At 39.2% G+C, this 16,516-nt stretch overlaps 2 long non-coding RNA genes across 3 annotated transcripts in view; one reads left to right on the top strand and one right to left on the bottom strand.

Moving 5' to 3' along the window:
• The window catches only part of LOC309378249, a 37,545-nt gene extending 33,540 nt beyond the window's left edge, over window positions 1-4,005 (top strand). For both annotated transcript variants that reach the window (XR_014171944.1, XR_014171945.1), the window contains exon 3: window positions 3,851-4,005. This is a non-coding gene — a long non-coding RNA (uncharacterized lncRNA). The remainder of the gene's footprint in view (window positions 1-3,850) is intronic.
• LOC309378273 overlaps window positions 1-16,516 on the bottom strand; it is a 197,454-nt gene that overhangs the window by 99,962 nt on the left and 80,976 nt on the right. The window lies entirely within an intron of this gene.

Raw genomic sequence — 16,516 nt, 5'->3', positions numbered from 1 at the left:
ACAGCTATCTGCCCATCACCCATTCCCACCACCCTTCTGAGTAATACCCCTCCCCACCTTCTCACTATATAGAAGGGTCTGGAAACTTCTGTTTCAGTGTATCTGAAGAAGTGTGCATGCACACGAAAGCTCATACCAAGAACTAACTTAGTTGGTCTTTAAGGTGCTACTGGAAGGAATTTTTTTGTTTTGACTATGGCAGACCAACACGGCTACCCATCTGTAATCAGCTTGAGTTCATGTTGATGGACCTGAATATTTTACTCACTAGCTCTGGCAGATGTGAACTATTAAAATAAAAGCAAGCATCTCTTGCAGTTACAAAAGGCTTATTGCTGAGAATTTATCCCTTACAGATCAGCTTTGTATACATGATTGTAGTCATGAACTACAGACATGAGCAAACATTAACTGCCACAGAGCTCTGTTATGCACTGCTATTCATAGCTCAATTCTCTACATATTTACACAGGAGTAAGCCCAATTGAATGTAGTAGGGCTTAGCTCATTTCCCGCCTAATCAAGATAATGAGTTTTTAGCTAACTATAGGTGTTAATTAGCTGACAAATGCTAGGATGCTTGCTTATCATCACTTCTTTGTTGATGGTAACATACATTTTAGCTTTTATATAATTATTACAATCTGTAATTTTTTATTTTAAATATCCCTTTCATCTAACTGTTCAGGCTATAACCCACAAGGCCATGTATGTATATATTTGATCTCTGGATAATGAATCTGCTGAAGTGAACTGAAATCCATTATAGCTGGTGCTTTACTTACTTACTTTACTTACTTTATCAAACCTTTATTAGGCATTATGGAAATAAAACCTTAAAAGAGAAAATAACATATAAAAGCCTTGAAATATATATAAAAAAGGCAGCAGTTTGCTAAGTACATATATATATATACATATAGAGTCAGTGGTTTTCCTTGTTAACCTGCTCCTTGGAGGACTGCTGCCAAAAACTCGGCTACCCCCGCCGTTACCCTTTGGTCAACGTCGGATAGGTAGAATCCCACACATTCACCTTGCTGCGGTTCCAGACCACCCAAAAGAGGGGACAGCACGCGTTGACGGAGCGTACTGTACAATGGGCAATGAAGGAGAATATGCTCTACAGTGTCCGGGACATTCATAGAGCATCTGCAGAGTCTCTTGTTTCTAGGAATGTTTTGATATCTTCCCCTGACAAATGCTGAGGGAAAAACATTCAAGCGGGCCAGCATAAAAGCCCTACGTTGGGCTGGGATTATTAGTTTAGTGACGTAATTGGCTCTGCTATCTAAGATATTTAATTCATAGAATATGGGGGAGCAAATTTTGTTTACAGCTGCCATAATATTTTGTCTCTCGACATCCTTTAGTCTAGTTAGGATATTATGGGAAATATATTGCTCATTAGAATTGTACAGGGACTCCAGCTCGACGCCTAAAGATTCAATCTTTTTTTCGAGGTGCTGATACCATCTTGATTTATAGGAGTCTTTGAGCAAATCATATTCATAGCTCAATTCTCTACATATTTACACAGGAGTAAGCCCAATTGAATGTAGTAGGGCTTAGCTCATTTCCCGCCTAATCAAGATAATGAGTTTTTAGCTAACTATAGGTGTTAATTAGCTGACAAATGCTAGGATGCTTGCTTATCATCACTTCTTTGTTGATGGTAACATACATTTTAGCTTTTATATAATTATTACAATCTGTAATTTTTTATTTTAAATATCCCTTTCATCTAACTGTTCAGGCTATAACCCACAAGGCCATGTATGTATATATTTGATCTCTGGATAATGAATCTGCTGAAGTGAACTGAAATCCATTATAGCTGGTGCTTTAACAAATTAGCTCATATTCAGTATACAAGACTCATCACTGAACTTGGGAAGTACTGCTGGTTCAAGAGCTACAAACAAGTGGTGTAAAGTATAATGAAAATTGTTTTTTCCTTGATTGCTTTTTTTTGGGGGGGGGATATTGCTTACAAAGATGATGAAGTTCAATATTCTCAACTATAGAAGCTTCATTTGGGTTAAATATGTACTTTATTTGCAACTAACATATGAGAACTAACGGGACGCGAGTGGCGCTGTGGGCTAAACCACAGAGCCTAGGACTTGCTGATCAGAAGGTTGGCAGTTCAAATCCCCGTGATGAGCTCCTGTTACTCGGTCCCTGCTCCTGCCAACCTAGCAATTTGAAAACACGTCAAAGTGCAAGTAGATAAATGGGTACCACTTCAGCGGAAAAGTAAACGGTGTTTCCGTGCACTGCTCTGGTTCGCCAGAAGCAGCTTGGTCATGCTGGCCACATGACCCGGAAGCTGTACACCGGCTCCCTCGGCCAATAAAGCGAGATGAGCGCCACAACCCCAGAGTCGGCCACGACTGGACCTAATGGCCAGGGGTCCCTTTACCTTTACCTTATATAAGAACTAGTGCAAAATGCATCTGTTACAGTACTGAGCAGCACAGGAAATTGGACCAATAGAACACCAATTGTCCAGAATCTGCCCTGGCTACCTATACACAACTGTCCCTTGTTTAAGGTATTGATGCTACCTGATAAAAGTGTTGGGCCACACCTTGAGATCTGCAGGTGAGGCCCTTATCATCTGTATGGATTTGTGTTTTTTATTGATTTGTGAATTGTAAACTACGCTGTACTTTAACCAATGAAACTTTAATGGGAACTTTTGCCATCCTCAAAGACAAGCAGAAAAAAATGTAGACAAATATTGTAACAGCGATCTTCTGACGTTTTCACCAACAAATCACTTGTTTGCACTAACTACAGCTCAGAACTGACATATGACTTTTTCTGTACTGATATTTATTTGAAGTATTTATTAATAAAGGTATGTCAATAGAACAGAGTGGCAGCAAAGAACCATGTACGCTGCTTTGAGTTCCTTTGAGGAACCCCAGAATGTAAATGTAGTTAATATTAACAATAAAAACTCTTTTAGGGTTTCCGGATGAAACAGTTAAATATGATCATGATGGTGCTAAGGGCTAGTTGGTAATGGCATGTTCTACCACCAAGAAAGAAATGTTTATTTTACCATTTTGCTAAACAACTCTAGGACAAAGCGAGAAAAGTAAAGGTCAATGTTAAAGTAAAGGAACAATTAGAGCAATACATAATCCACTAGCTAGTGTAATTTCACATAAGGTCAAAGAGATGAAAACTCAAGGTCAACAGAAATGTGGTTTAACGTTGAGCGCATTAGCTGACTTGCATTCTGGATCGTTGTAATTAATGTCATTAATGTAAACATGCTGTAGAGATCATTACCATTGATATTTAAACAAAACAGGATCGGTCTCTTTTCCCACCACTGGATATTCCATTTTACAAGTTGTTTTAATTTTGGTGCAGTCACATGATAACGTTTTGTACAGGACAAAATCAATTGGATACATGCCGTTTGTTTACGGCAAGTAACTGCATCATCTGATTTCAATTATACAATCGCACAGTAGCAAACAACGGCAGCCAAACTGAGTTTGCAAGGCAACTTTTCTGTTTTTTACTATCGTAACATCATAAGACCAATTTTTATTTAGATTTGGCATGCAATATATGTGCTTGTATAATATAATTTTTTACTTTGCATTAGAGTTACTCTGTTAACAACAGTAGTACAAGCATATTAATAATACATTGCTGCAAATGGCATGGTGCAAATCAGATATCAAGTGAGTTGAAAATTTCTGTTTAGTATTTCTAATTAAGGAAGTAATTACTTCATTAAGATGTTTCTGCACCAGGGAAATCCAGCTGTTTTCCTTGAAACAGGTCTCAGGACAAATGACCATTTAGTGTCATTTTATTTCAGCCAGGAGCTACCAGGAAGAGTGGGGTTGTAGCACACCAAGGAAGAAAAAAGAAGAGCCAAGGAACAGAGGCTATTAAGTTCCCCACCCCTCTAAGTACTTGTGGATACCAAAATGGTTACTAAAACTGTTCAAATAAAACCACACTCTGCTTGAACCACTTTCCTGCATTTTCATGGATCCCTGAAGGATCTTCCGTCCAGTATTAAATATTTTTGCCAACAGATAGATGACATCATAAACTCTATTCTCATGGTACTTAGTATTTCTTCTACAGCAAGAGGTAATAGAGTATTATGGTTCAATCGAGATGTAAGGCTGCTAAGGAAAGGTCAACCCTGCAAGAATTTGCAAAAGATAATTATTCATCATTAATTAAATCTGTTGTAGTTGGAAAAAAGGGGGGCTATAAATCTGTCTTGAAAGCCAAAAAGTTCACTGACCAGAGACATATTTGGTTCTGCTTAGAAATTGCAATTCAGACTAAGAAGTCTGCCAACTTTTGTAAATTAGTTAGTAGAGATTGTAAAGAAAGGACTAATGGTACTAAGTAATGGGTGACCCTATGTTGTACAAGCGGACTGCTCTTCTCCTCCCACTCAAATCTGCTCCAGAGAATCCCATAACCATTTGAAACAGATTTGAAGGTATGCAAGAAGGCAAGAAGCATCCACTTGTGAGAGTAGGAACCTACTATCCTCAAGGACTAACACAACTGGATATAGCCCAATGGGATTGTGTTTGGAAATAGCATTTCTTCACCATCTTTGTGTTCTCCAAGTTAGTTCTCTCAGGGGTTTAATAGCAATCTTATGTCTATGACCTCTGGCCTGCTGTCATAGCCCCAGTGTAGGGACACGGGTGGTGCTGTGGTCTAAACCACTGAGCCTCTTGGGCTTGCTGATTGGAAGGTCAGCAGTTCAAATCCCTGTGAGAGGGTGAGCTCTCGTTGCTCTGTCCCAGGTCCTGCCAACCTAGCAGTTTGAAAGCATGCCAGTGCAAGTAGATAAATAGGTATCGCTGCGGCGGGAAGCTAAACGGCGTTTCTGTGCACTCTGGCACTCATCACCTCAGTGCGTCAGTAGCGGTTTAGTCATGCTGGCCACATGACCCGGAAAACTGGACAAATGTTGGCTCCCTCGGCCTGAAAGCGAGATGAGCACCGCAACCCCATAGTCACCTTTGACTGGACTTAACCGCCCAGGGGTCCTTTACCTTTACCTTTTTACCACAGCCCCAGAACCTGTGGCACTGATCACCCAATTTTCTAATAGCAAGTCTTTGGAAAATGATGGCAGACGCGAGCTATTTAAGAACACCTTAAAGGATGGGCTATGATTATGAGGAACGATTTTGATTTTATCACCCAATTCTGTTGTCTGCCGCATAATAGTTTTCATCTACAAGTAGGAGCACAGCACCAACTCAAATTATAGACATTTATACTTAACATGAAGGCCAACTATGAAAACTATCTAGTTTTGGATCTTGAGAAATGGTTTGCCAATATAAATTTATTGCCAAGGAGGATGGTTTCAGATCCAGCTACGTCACAATTAATAATTATGTTGTTTGCCTATTTTTTGCATAAATATGTGTCTGTGTGAAAGGCTTCCTAGTTCATTGCTTTTGTGGTGCTTTCAATGCCATTCAAATAACCTGTTAGTGTTAACTCTTTAGAATAGTAATAGCTTGAAGGCTGGATCTGCTGCACCTTCCAGTATTGTTTATAAAACAACACTGTATCCCTAACCAGTATATAGTAATGTGGAAACATGGATGTGTACTTCATCCATTCCCATGTAACTTCTTTAGAAACAATTATGCCTCAAAGACCAGGTATGAGAAATTCATTCCATCTGTCAAAGGGAAAAGAAAGCTCTCTTCACTGCTTTATGCAAACAACATGCAACCCTTTTCCTTCCCTAAGCAGGCCTCCATCTACTGCTTAGAAGTAGCCTTAAGTTCTTTTTGCAAGGAGAATCTGCTGAACGTTAATTACAATAAAACTAAAGTGGATACCTTAGGGAATAAAACAGCTCTCCACACCTGGTGCTTAAATTCCCATATAATTGAACAAGCAGAATCATACCAGTCCTTTGGAGCACTATTTTCTAGCGCTGAGAAATGAGGAAATTATTTCAGTAATCAAACACGGGCAGTTCTGAGGCTCATGAATGGGGGTGGCTTGCCTTTTTCAGGCCATATTGACCCATGGTCAGCCCACTGGGGGTGTATATCAAATGGGGCATGGCTGAGGTGTAAAAGTAGGTGTGGCTGATTTTTTTTTTTTAAAGGACATGTTTGGGGGACCATGGGCAGAGTCACAAAAAAAAGTATGGCATCACAGAATCACAGTAGGAGTCATCAGTAAATTATTTAAAATTATTGGTTCACACTAACATATTTTGCCAGAGAAAATTACTGAAAGTATGTTTGTTAGAACAGATTCAATCCAGCTAAATTAGAGTACCTGGTATATATTATTTACTCAAGTTTTGGAGTATTTTTCCTTCGATAAACTGCATTCATAGATATAGGAATTCTGTTCCTAAGCAAGAATTCAAAAACAGTATGATAGATAAATAAACATAGTTTTTCTTGGTCCCCACAAAGCTTGCCCCCTAGATTTTGTTTGAAAGGGTACACTCCAGGAAATGCTTTAATCTGGCTTGGATTTCAGTTTAATGCACAAACAGTTTCAGAGAGAGAAAAATAAAGCAAGATGAGCACGCAACCCCCAGAGTCGTCTGCGACTGGACCTAATGGTCAGGGGTCCCTTTACCTTTACCTTTACTCTGAGAAGGACTACCACCCTTTGCTTTTAGATAAAGTCTGCCAGAAAGTGAAAGAGAAAAATGGTTTACGGATTCAGGTGCTTTATTGATATTTAGGCAATGGGTGCACTCTTATCTAAGCTGCATATCACCTTGCTCTTTACCTTTTAGACACTGTAGGTTCATATACAGGTATTAAAATGTGGCTAATGAGTGAAACAAATAAAACCGAAAAATCCTTATCTGGAATATTATTTGCATTAAAGTTATCTTTTCCTCTAGGTAGATAAGACAATCAGCATTTGCTGTGTGGACTAAATAAGATAAGCAAATCAGATCAAATATTGTATTTAGAAAGGCCAACTCTAGTTTTTCTCTTTTTCACTTCACTGGAATATCCTCATATACTATCTAATCTTAATTAGTTTAACTTGCAGTATCTCGTGTCCTCTTATTGTTTCTATTTTGTAACTAAAAACAGAATAGGACTGAGAGCCTAGTTGCAGAAGGGAACACTTGACCAGTTTGTGCTTGTTTTTGTTGTCATTCTGCCACTCTCTGGTCATTTGTGGAACTACAGTGTTCTCTACTAAAACAAACCAAGTTTTATTGCAATCCCTCTATGTGGCTTGGTTGCAGCCTACTGTATTTTATTAGTGTATCTATTAAGGGTAGCCAGCTTGGTACCTTCTGGATGTTGTAGATTACAGCTCAATATTGGCTAAGCTTATTGGGAGTTTTTGTCCAAAATATTTGATGGAAAACCGCGTCATCTACCTCTGCTGTTGATTTTTTAATTTTAGAACTCTACTAATACTACATCACCATTATATTATTATTATTATTATTATTATTATTATTATTATTATTATTATACTTTCCACGTTTTTGTCTCAAGGTGATGCATATAATATGTTAAAACAGCTAAAACAGTTATTTAGTTTTGTAATAGCAAAATTGCACTTTGTCACATCGGTGGATTGACTTGAAAATGGAGGCTCGGATTTCAAATCAGAGGTTTCACTTGCAGGGTGGCCTGGAGCAGGTAACCGTTTCTCAGCTCTACACCTGTGAAATGTTAAAACTGTAACCCAGCTCAGAGGGTTCTCAGGATGATGAACTACAGTGGTACCACGGTTTACAAACTTAATCCGTTCTGGAAGTCCGTTCTTAAATTGAAACCGTTCTTAAACCGAGGCGTGCTTTCCTTAGTGAGACCTCCCTCCGCCAGTGGCCTTCCACTGTTTGGGTTCAATTATTAGACAGAAGTAAGGTTCGCAAACCGGGACACTATTCCAGTTTTGCGGAGTTCATAAACCAAATTGTTCTTAAACAGGACTGTTCTTAAACCAAGGTACCACTGTACAGCTACAGCAGCTGGTGTTTTTAAAGTGCACAATGTGCCACACACTGAATATTCACAATATTTTAACTTCCACTGTCATTTCTGTTTGGGCTTAAAATGAGCATTTTGTGAAGAGTAAAGTACACACTTACAAAAAGCTGAAATTTAGTTAGAGCCTTAGTTACATCTATGTTTTTCAAATGATTATATTTGCCTTTACCTTAGTTGCTTGTAATGTTTACTAAGAATAAAATAGTTTTTGAACTAAGTCTAAGCACATATAACTTCGTTTGTGGATATCATTCTCCTGTTCTATTCCTTCTTTCTGTCTCCCCCCCCCCCTCTGTTGTCTGGTTATCTACTGAAATTTATAATGTTAAGATATTTGGGGCAATAATCTTATTTGCTTATGATGTTTGTTATTGTGTCGTGTGCATACATCAATGATACTTTTAAAATAGCAACATTATTGATCTTAGGTGGTGGTGTTTATACTTGAAAATACAATGGGAAAAATAATTCCACGGTGCATGTGCAAACATCCTTTCTATTACTGTTATTCATATGACGACAATATTCCCCTTAGGAGCATAAGGAGTTCCAATGCAGAGCATTTAATATCAAGGCAAGATTCAACCCTAGCATCATTTTAAATGTTAAGCACTTTGGTCAGTTTACTGTAATGAAGCTGAAAAGCTCTGGCATTGATTTTCATCCTTTTAAGCTAATATATTTACCCAGAAAGAGAGTATAACCTCAAGTTTGTGCTTCAAGGGATGAGTTACTACACAAAGCTGGATCTGATAAATATCATATTTCATTTGAGCCATGATAAGAGCCATTTCTTTCATATAGAATAGCATCACTTTATCTCCAAAGCATCAAGAAAAGGGCTTAAAGTCAAGAATAATATAATCTGATAAATGCTGGTATAACTTTATATTTAAGAACCATTAATCCTCTGGCCTCAACCCCCCTGAGCAAAATCATCCGAAGCAAAATAATATCCTGCTATATCAAGGGCTCTCCCTTGCAAACTCTCCACCTATATATAATGCCTTGGTAATGTACCATGTCACATCCTCTTCCTCCTCCTCCTCTTTAGAGTTTGTAAGTTTTCTTCTTGAATATTCATGGACCTTGATTAAGCCTTCAGGCAGAAACATTTTATAATAGTGTTATTTATAACAGATGTTCTGTGGAACTACTTTGTGCTTGCAGTACAGGTAATTTGTTGAACTTTCAAGGCAAGAGAAGGCTCTTTGAAGAAATCCACACAATGCAGTCCTCTGCAATCTACAGAAATGCTTTCAGCCATAGAAAAAAGGGGAAAGTTATACCATCCGTCAGAAGTGGATTTAATGAGACAGAGGGTGGCATGTAGTATATTGAGTCAGGCTTTTAAAGCTGCTTGCTCTCACTGTCACTCCCAGGATTCTGGCTAAATTTGTCTTTTATATATTTGGTTGACTGGCGAAGCAGGAACACGTCTCGAGAGCCATGGAGTGAATGGAATGCCTTTGGACGAAAATGGCTGTCTGAAGGTGGCTTAGTCAAGTCGCATCAAGCTAAGGTTGTGCTGCCCAATACTGAATGAGATGACCATTACTCTGATTCAGTAGTCCACTTTAGGCATTCAAAAGATTGCATGAGGGCTCAAACTATGAAGCTGCCTTGGGCCTTCTGCGTTAGCTATGCCTCTCCTTATTTTCATGCCGAGAAGAGAAGAGAAGAGTTTGGATTTGATATCCCGCTTTATCACTACCCTAAGGAGTCTCAAAGCGGCTAACAATCTCATTTTCCCTTCCTCCCCCACAACAAACACTCTGTGAGGTGAGTGGGGCTGAGAGACTTCAAAGAAGTGTGACTGGCCCAAGGTCACCCAGCAGCTGCATGTGGAAGAGTGGGGAATCAAACCCGGTTCACCAGATTATGAGTCCACCGCTCTTAACCACTACACCACACTGGCTCTCTTGAAGAGTACAAAGGTCATAAGGAGATGCTAACCATGTTTAGCTGAACATGATTAGGCTAGCTTGGAAGAGAATAGTTGATTATACAGGATGCGGCAGAGTCTAACCATGGTATTCTCAATCCATGAAGGATTATCAGTGTGTAAACATGTTATGGGAGCTGGCATGCAGAGAGATGTTGGATATGGGGGTTTTTTTGTGCACCTGCTCCTTACCTTTTTTTGAATGCCTGAAGAGGGTTACTCTGTATCTTTCATATGTTTATATAGCCTTCTCTAGTTCTCTTATGGCCAGAATTTAATGTGTTGGAAAATAAGCTGAATAAAATCCTAAATCCTAAAATCTTTGCAACTCAGCATTTCTCCAGATTTCACACTCATCTTTAAGAAACTGAACAGTCCTGAGTTGTGCAGAGAAGTGTGTACATAAGCAACTAGCTGGGTTGCAAATCAACTTCAAATAGCAGGAGAGAGTTTTAGGTATATGGACACTGCTAGTGATTTTTCTTAAAGGCTTGACATGTATAGCTCTGAAACTACTTTACTGGATAAGAGATTAGTAAACTCCAGTTCTTGTGGATATCATTTTTAAGCGGATTATGTTGGTTCACTGAGGTCTGTTTACTTCATTTTATGTGCAGTGTATATGTGAAGGGATTACTTCCTCCCTCTTGGTCAACTACTCAGTTTTTGGAAATACATTGTCTTTTTTGAAAAGCTCCTATTTGCTTTTCAAAAAGTTGTTGGAAAGGCTGAAATGTATCTTTTAAAAAATAACCTATAGAAATTTGTTGGATCAAGCTACAGAAATTAGGATACCAGTGTGTACAGCTGGAATATGTGTCTCCATCAAGTTTCCTGCCTGAAAATGTTTTCCCTTTGGACATTGCAGTACGGATTCAGAACATTACAGTAGCGTATCAACTGGTGAGACCACTGAGCAGAAACAGGCAAAATAAAAATGACCCCCAAAATATCTCTTAATGTTCTGGAGAGCTGTTGCCAATCAAGGGTTGATAGTATCAGGATCAATAATATGACTTAGTGCAGTGATCCTGCCCTGTTTAGGAAGGATTTTGAGGCTAGGGAAGAGGGTGCTATAGAGAACCATAAAGGTGCTACAACCTGGTACAGGTTAAGGCTCCATTGCAAATAAGTCCCCAACCCCATCCTGTGCCTGTCACAATATATATCAATGCTGTTTGTAGATATACTCTAGATTTCTCTATGTGTATCTACTAAACTGATTTAATAAATCTTTTTCTTTCTTAACTGATCTTACAGTTGGGTTGGCTTCAGAGCCATTACCCCTGGAGTAGGGGTAAGGAACCTGCAGCCCTAAGGATGCTGTTGGGCTCTCAGTTCCTATCAGCCCAGGGCAGCATGGCTGATGGCCAGGATTGATGGGAACATCCCTGCAACACTTGGTGGGCCACAAGTTCCTCACCTTTGTGCTAGGGTATGCCTTTGGACTGAGTGCTCACTGGAAGGACAGATTCTGAAGCTGAGACTCCAATACTTTGGTCACCTCATGAGAAGAGAAGACTCCCTGGAAAAGACCCTGATGTTGGGAAAGATGGAGGGCACAAGGAGAAGGGGACGACAGAGGACGAGATGGTTGGATAGCCTTCTCGAAGCTACCTGCATGAGTTTGACCAAACTGCGGGAGGTAGTGGAAGACAGGAGTGCCTGGCATGCTCTGGTCCATGGGGTCACGAAGAGTCGGACACGACTAAACGACTAAACAACAACAACAACATGCCTTTGGACAGCAGTAATTGACCTAAATGTGTCTCCTCCGCCTTTCACAATTCTGTTTCTACTTATTTATTATTTTCCATTTATCCTCATAACTGTGATGGTGGTGATGATACCAAGATGCTACTCAGATGCCCTGAGACAAAAGGCTGGGAGTACCATGTAGGATCTCCTCCAACATAAGATGTCTGGTTCACTCCAGACATCTACGTGAGACTGTAACTCTATTTTTTTTAATAGATATTTATTGGAGTTTTTAATAAAAGAAATACAATAATAATAAACAGCGTTACTTTGTTTTTGCAAAATTTCATAACATCTTTAGACTTCCTCACATCCCCCGCTCCCACTTACATCATTAATAAGTTTTTGTCAAGCAAATTATCATCTTATTTTCAAATTTATAACCACTTGTTTAAATACAAAAAAATAATTCTCCTATAAATTTTGTTTCTCTTAATCTCTCTTATCATCAAATTCTGATCCATTTTAGTGATGGCCAATTATTTATAACCAAGCATCCTTCTTAACATTCCACTAAATCACAATGTTTCTGTAGATAAATCTTGAATTTCTTCCAATCTTCTTCGATCCTTTCTTCTCCCAGGTCTCGGATTCTGCCAGTCATCTCCGCCAGTTGCATATAGTCCATCAGTTGCATCTGCCATTCTTCCAGTGTGGGTAGATCTTGAGTTTTCCAGTTCTTAGCGAGTAGTATCCTTGCTGCTGTTGTTGCGTACATAAAAAATGTTCTATCCTTCTTTAGCACCTTCTGGTCGACAATGCCCAGAAGAAAGGCCTCTGGTTTCTTGGTAAAGGTATACTTAAATACCTTTTTCAACTCATTATATATCATTTCCCAGAAGGCCTTCTACGTGAGACTGTAACTCTAGATTTGGCTTCTACCCAAGAAGAAATTCCAGGTTCACTGACTCATCCTCCTGCTACACTGCTATTATATTGCCTGCTGCAGCCTTTTGGTAGGTGGCCCCTTGCCAGTGCTTTTTTTTTTAATTATCAAACCTTAGTAGGATGATTAGGATGAAGACCACCACCATCCCAACTCCAGAATTAAATAGTAGTACAGGCAAAAGTAAAATGCCACTGCATATTGATTCTGCCTTTGGAACAGGACAATGGCAGAGGCTCCTATCCTCCTAATAAGACTATAATAAAGACTTAGTATGAAGCACCGTTAAACATGAACACTGGACACCAGATTCCAGAAAGGGTGGGTACCATTTTCTCATTTCCAGCCTCCCTTTCTCTATCTATGCTATTAAAAAAGAAAAGAAAGGAAAAGCAGGAAAGAACATATATAACTGTGATTCTTCACCGCAGATGATTTACAAGCAGGGAGAACAATCTGGTCATTCCTGCTAAAGGCTTAGAAACTGGACAGATGTGATTGCAGTTTCTACTTGCCAATATGTGAAACTTCTATACTCAGCCCTCTCCCATCTCCATAATCTTTTAGGCCTATCTGACCTTTCAAGACTTATCCTACTGCTTTCTACAGGACTTGGGTGTTTTGCACAGTCTTTACAGCAGTGGGTGAGGCATAACTGACTGAATTAATCATTTCGGTCACTGACCAGACTGGAGGCATGACTGGGCAAACGTATCCATGCATGTGTACACACCTGTGAAAACCAGCCTTTTGTTTCTTCATCCCTTTCTTTGCTATTTATTTTGTATGTAGCATACAAAAGCAAGAGCAGCATTAAGGAATAACAACTGACTCATATAACTGTATAATTATATGTAAGTTCCAGAGGAGTAGCCATGTTAGTCAGTTACAGGAAAAACAACAACTGAAAAATGTAGTGTGTTGCAGAAGATCACATTTATCAGAGTTCATCAGATGATTAGAAAGTGTGATCGTTAGGCAGTGGGAGCAGATATGTAGAACTTGGGAGTTAAAATGGCAATGAAATATGAAAAGTACTGCCTGTACAATTAAGAGCTTAAACGTATGCAGAATAAGCAGAGTGACTCTCCTCAACATCAGCTATTGGAGATAATTTGTACTCTGCAATGTCAAGAGTAATGTATTAACCCCTGTAGTGGAACAAGAAGGCATAGTCTCTCTTCAGTTCAAAATAAAGAACACTTTTTGATATGTTGTGATTTAGCAGTTTCATGCCAGAATTCCCCTTTGGAGTTCCTTTGCTCAAGGATGGTACCTTAAAGTCAGTAACCTCGCGTGTTCTGGTAGACTGAAATCTTCTACTGTTTCTGCATATTGCCAGTGCAGGTGTCAGATTTGTGGTAACAGTATTGCTGGCACATTATAGCATGCATTACATAGGAAGTGCCTGATGTAAACACTTAAGGTCACACCCAGGACTCTGCTAGACTGGTAAAGAAAAAGCAATTTATATGAGTTGCATGTGTGATATAAGATTGTGCCATCAGATGGCAACGTAGAGTCCCGTTTTTCTCTACCCGTTTTCCCTGTTTAAATTTACGCTTTAAACTGAAACACTTCTCTGATGAGTCTAGATCCAGCCCCACAATGTATATTTAAAGCAGTCCTATATCATTTTAAGTTATGGCTTCCTCCAAAGAATCATGGGAGCTATAGTTTCTTAAGGATGCTGGGAATTGTAGCTTTGTGGGCACACTTAAGAGACTACAGCTCCTAGGATTCTTTGGGGGAAGTAACGACTGTCGACATGGCGTAAGAGTGCTTTAAATGTTTGGTGTGGATTGCATTAGCTGTGAGCTTCTGTGCATAAGCTTCATGTAGAAAGTTGGGATTTGTAAGCAGTAATGCAAAGGCATCAGTGTTGCATCACCGAGAATGAGAGGACTGATATACAACTTTTCCAAAATAAGGGGGGCGGATTTTAAAGTTGCTTTAAAATACCAGATTGGTCTTTCCACTTGTAAGAACTGTACCAGCATTCCTATTAAGCCATCGTTCAAAATTATCACATCAGGTCTTAAGGCCTAACCTTTGACTGAAACAAACAAACTTGTGTGTTTAATACAAATATTTGATGTATAAATGTTGTTCTTAGCTCTTCTTGTTGCAATATAAAGGAGAGTTACTCCACAGTGCTTATTTCTACACCACTTTTTGTTTTGTATAAATTTAAAAAGTGGCACGCATCATTACTTGGGCACCTATCACCAACTCTGACTTTCTTGCAGTTATTGAAATCATGATGTTATATGATCACATATGAAACCCAGAAATTCTTGGTCTATCTAGCTCAGGAGTGTCTATTCCATTGATGGGGAGACTCTGCCTCCTCTCAGATGTTGTTGGGCACCAACTTCCATCTGCCCCTGCCAGCATGGCCAGTGCTCAGGGAGGATGAGAGTTGTAGTCCAGAAATGTCTGGAAAACAGGTTTAGTTACCCCTATCTACACTGACTGGCATCAGTTCTCCAGGGTTTCAGACAGCCCTACCAGGGACTGAACCTGTATGCAAAACGAGCACATACACCTGTGCTCTATCACTAAATTAAGGTCTCTCCAAACTTATGCTGCACAGAGTACATGCTGCTTCTGAATGGAAACTGGAATCCATGTAGGAAATGTATCATATGAAATAGCTCTAATTTTCCTAACACATCAAACCTCCACTTGAAAGCCTTATTATGGTGTTTCACGAAACTGTAAGTTGTAACCCAGATGATGAGGAGACAAGAAAAGGCTGAAGACTATGGATATGTCATTGTCAAGTTGTTGTTGTTTAAAGCCAACAGGATAAGTGAAGCCACTGAACCCAAACAAAAATTAAACCATCAGTGCCTGCCCTCCAGGAACCTGATATTATTCATATTAATTAATCTGCTGAACCAACCATTCTTCTGGACAGACCTTTGTGTTTAATCAAGTAATATCATAATAGTATCAATATTACTGTCACATTCATAAGTAACATTTTCCATAATGGAAAGGCCCCTCTTATTTCTTGGCTTTTCTACTTTCTTAATCCATTAACCTTTTGTTCCTTTGTGAACAGGGATTTCCCTTCCACTTTTTGATACATTAATTCCAGCCTTGGGCTGCCTCGGAGCCAGAAATTGATTTAATATTTAGGCTACGTAAGCAATTCTTAATCGGTGGCAGCTCAACTCTTCTTGCCATCACTGCTAAAGAGACATTTGCAGCGCTCTGATTTTAGGTCAGCTTTGCAGAAATGCTATTATGTTTGCAAGCTCTCTCAAACAGAAGTAGAATCCTTATTTTACTAATTTCCAATTAAAAGTTAATTTGAGGTGTGACTGCTTATATGGTCACATAAAGTGCCACTATCAACAAAGAAAGCTCAAAAGAGTAAGTCTTAGTAGAACAATGAATCAACAAAGTAACTATTTATACTTCTCAGACCACAACTTTGTGCATTTTCCTTGTTCAGATGATTGCAAGAACCATCAAAAAGTCCAGTCAATGGATGCTGGATGCCCTTTCTCAGAGGAAGAGAGAGCTGCTGCTACACAGCCATTCCAGCACACAGTAATCTACATTAGCAATGTAGGGAGACATACATAATTATTCTCATTATTACTATTATTTATTAAAGTTCTGTACAGCCCTTAATCCAAGGATCATAGGGCAGTGTACAATTAAAAATAAATACATATATACCATAACAACAAACAAAAACATAACCTTCCCCACAGTTTCAAAGGCTGTAGTTGAATTAGCCAAAGGCCTGGGAGAAGAGAAACGTTTTTGCCTGGCACCTAAAGATTTGTAATGAAGGTGCCAGGCAAGTCTCCCTGGAGAGAGCATTCCACAAATGGGGAGCCACCATAGAAAAGGCCCATTCACTTGTTGCCACCCTCCAGACCTATT

The sequence above is a fragment of the Podarcis melisellensis genome (assembly GCF_964234715.1).
Source record: "Podarcis melisellensis genome assembly, chromosome: 9".
NCBI lineage: Eukaryota > Metazoa > Chordata > Lepidosauria > Squamata > Lacertidae > Podarcis > Podarcis melisellensis.
This window is presented reverse-complemented; position numbering and strand designations above follow the sequence as displayed.